Source organism: Lolium rigidum, chromosome 1 (assembly GCF_022539505.1).
Source record: "Lolium rigidum isolate FL_2022 chromosome 1, APGP_CSIRO_Lrig_0.1, whole genome shotgun sequence".
Lineage (NCBI taxonomy): Eukaryota > Viridiplantae > Streptophyta > Magnoliopsida > Poales > Poaceae > Lolium > Lolium rigidum.
In genome coordinates, this window is record NC_061508.1 from 140743360 (window position 1) to 140746975 (window position 3616).

The window sequence follows — 3616 nt, forward strand, 5'->3', positions numbered from 1 at the left end:
CACCTAGGCAACCACAATGCGAGTGGATTACATCCTAAAATATTGGTCAGAATTCAAGAGCAATTCCACTCATATGTTAAAGGAGCAATCTCAGTCTGTAATATTGCAGCGAGAGTATTATCAGAGCAGAGAACGTATTATCGCTCAAGCAATTTTGAACTTTTTTGCTTATCACCTGACTTCCTTAAAAAAACATACTCCCAACCCATATTTTCTGTGGGCTTATATAAAGTTACCCAATACTATATTTTTGCATAATCCCAACCTCTCTTTCTGTTTCTAGTACTTTGGTTAAGTCCTTTTTTTCGAATTACTTTGGTTAAGTCTTTGTTCTCATAACCGGCATCCAAAAATTCTCACGCCATGACTAACTGAAAATACCGAGACACTGGTGGAACAGAGGAAAACCGAGCAATCTTGAGGTCTGCTCAATCTCAAATTAATTCTTGAGGAGCTCATCCACATCCCTTATGTGTATCATCACTTATTAAGATGTATAATGTGCATGTTCTGTCAACTGAAATGTAGATGTGATGTTAAAAGGCCAGAATGTAGCAAGTCCTAGATCTCAGAACATGTACCTTAAAATTTGTCAACTGGTTGCAGCATCCTAGAAACTAACTTAGTCCAGAAGATGTGTATGAATCACCAAGTCATACCAATTAATCTTCTTTTTGTGAGTGCCTATATCTCATACATTTATGTTCTATAATATTTGCAAATGAAAAGAGATCACTAACACAGGTTCCCATATTTAAGCAATTGTGAAACCGTTGTTTGAACATAAATGGCTTAATTGCAGAGGCGATTCGAGGAAATGTGTTGGAATGACCATTCTACACCTAATTATTGCGTATCTTTTACTAAAGATTCACCAAAGCATCTTCAGATTTTATATTGAATTTTTTTTGGAGTACATAAAAAAAACTATAGATATACACATGTGTCTTACTTATATTACTAGCATGTACTATATTAACCAAATTTAGTAATTAGTGTAGAAGAAGCAACACTCTGCAATACAGCTTGTAGATCTTGTAGTACCAGGTGTTGTTATGTAAAGCATAACTCCCAGTGGCAACATTTGCTCAATAAAACATGTGAGATTATAAGTTGATACTGTTCGATGAAATAATCATGGATACTAATTTTTTTGCTGAGCCTAAGAATTGCGTTATTAGTCATATATGGAAAGAAAGGGGTTGGCCCATGACACCCTGCGAGGAGCGAATAGATGCGCAGCTGGTAGTCGTGTTTGACGGGCATGCAGCCAAGCAATTTGCCGGAGTTCGAGGAGAAGAGGCGCAAACGTTGGTGGCTATGCAAATATGAAATATGAGCATATAGCTATTGTTGTGGGGATTACTTGTAACAAAGACATGATCAAAATCCCATAGTGGCTAAAGGAAAAATATAGAGAATAACTTAATTGCCCATATTTCCTATATATCTAGCTATCTACGAATAATGGCATTCGTATGTTGATAACATGGGGTAAGACTGATGTTTCTGTTGGCACTACGAAGACATATGGATGGAGTAGAAGTTCTTGCAGATAACATAAGCTACGACAGTTAGTGTAAGCTAGAATATACATAACTGCCTAAACCCATTTGTGAACGCAAACAGTGGTAGGAACTATATGCACACTCAAAATAATCTACATGTAAAAGAGGGTAAAGTACAGAATGTGTTAGGGAAAGGATTTGTGTACCTCTCTTTAAAGTCCTGTCCAACTCAATTTCTCTGTGAAGAAAACAACAGGTGCTGCACTCATCAGCAACTGCTGTAATTCACTTTGATTTTGAGCAGATGTACATAAAATAAACCACAAGTTCTGCTTGTCTACTTCACTTTGCACTTCGTATGATGTAAAATATTTCCAACGATGGTTGCTTGCCAAAGATATAACAAATGGGAGTGGCAGGTTCTCAGATGAACCTGTCAACTAACTACACATTTCTTGCCTATGAGCACATCAGGTAGTGAGGAGCACATCAGTATGAGCGTGGACCGTGGAGTAAAAGAATGCATTTCTAAAAATTCAGAATAAGAAGGGGAGTTGGAATACCTATCCTTTAACAAAAAATCAAATAGCAGTATTGTCCACAAACAAAGAATACACTTACAGTACACCTGGCTAAATTTCTACTCATGCAAATCAATAGTTCATGGTCGCAAAAGAATAAAAAAATCAGGGATTTGAAGCAAACACAAAATAACCATCCATGACTTTATTCCAGTCGAAAAGAGAGAAAATATCTTGTGTCACTTACTGGTTGTTGAAACAATAGTCTCGTGTGAAGTTAATCAAACCATGCAACTATATGACTTCTTTGATAAAAATAAGTGAGAAAATATCTGTATTTCTTACAGGCTAAGTAATTGATGACCATGTTTAACAGGAGATAATGCTTAAAAGCAAAAGATAAACGACTGTTTAGATATACTGTTTTCTGCAGCTGATGACGCTGAGGGAGGGATTTGGCGAACTACGTTGCACGTACAGCCACATTTCCTTGCCACCAGCTTCAAACGGCCAACTGAACTTGCCAGAACACATGAGCAGCATGAAAAATTTATTTGTGGAGCAAGATGGCAGCAAGGCAAAGAGAGCAGTTGCCCAACTCCACTACAACAGGCCTGATCAACTTACTTCCCACTGTTGCTTGCTACAGAAATATGTAATACATTTTGTTGGTCAGCTCATGTCTGCAAGGAGAGGGCACTTCAAGCTGCCGTCAAAATACTCACCGCAAAAAGATGTGGACAATTGCTGATGCGGAAGACTCGGCGTGAATCACGTGATGGGGGATCCCCCACTGAAGAAGATAGGATCGCTCTACTAGATGAGGATTGAGGAACACCCAATATCTGTCAACTAATTAGAAAAAATAGAAATTAATCGACTTCCTATGAAGTCCATAAAAAACTGCAATCGGGGAAGAGGGTCCATACCAATGGGAGGACTGGAGCATGCCGTGACCTGATGGTACGCCGTGTCGCGCAGTTGCCCCATCACATTTGCCTGGAGATCTTCGACACTGGCGTGGAAGGACGTCGTCGCCTCAAATCCGTCACCACCGCCGCCCCCACTCCGCTCCTTGTCAAGACCCGTGACTGCAACGCCACCCCGCCGCCACAGCACAGCGACCACCCACGTTCAGGGTATGCAGAAGCTTCACCCCGCACGGCGCGCCACCTTCCATCCTCTTCTCAATGGAGGCGGACGCCGCCGCCGATTTCGACCTCGCACTGTTGACTGCTGCCGCAGCGGGGCGCGGACCTGTGTGTCGAAGGCGGAGTCCCGGAGGACCCATCACCCTACGTAGGGAACGGGACGACGCGGGGCGGCGCCGGCCCGGTCACGCTCGCGGCGAGCACGAGGAGGCGGTTCCGAAGGCAGGGCGCAGAGAAGCAGAGCGCCTTGGCCCAGGTGGGGCCTGCACTTCATGGATCATCTCCCTCTTCGTGCTCCATCCCAGCCTCCCAGGCTCACCAGCCGCGCATCCTCACCGGGAAGAGAAAGAGATAGGTGGTTGGGTCTGTCGGGGGCAGATCGCGAGCTCGCTCCATGGTAGGAGGATCCGGGGAGCCGGGAGCGGGCGGTGGTTGA

The 3616-nt window shown here is 43.1% G+C and overlaps 1 long non-coding RNA gene across 1 annotated transcript; it reads right to left on the reverse strand.

The window, feature by feature from the left end:
• Positions 1-2509: 2509 nt before the first annotated feature.
• LOC124682476 lies at positions 2510-3251 on the reverse strand. The gene is made up of 3 exons (XR_006996299.1): positions 2959-3251; positions 2755-2881; positions 2510-2672 (listed from the first exon to the last, which is right to left on the reverse strand). It is a non-coding gene; the product is annotated as an uncharacterized LOC124682476 (long non-coding RNA).
• Positions 3252-3616: the final 365 nt, after the last annotated feature.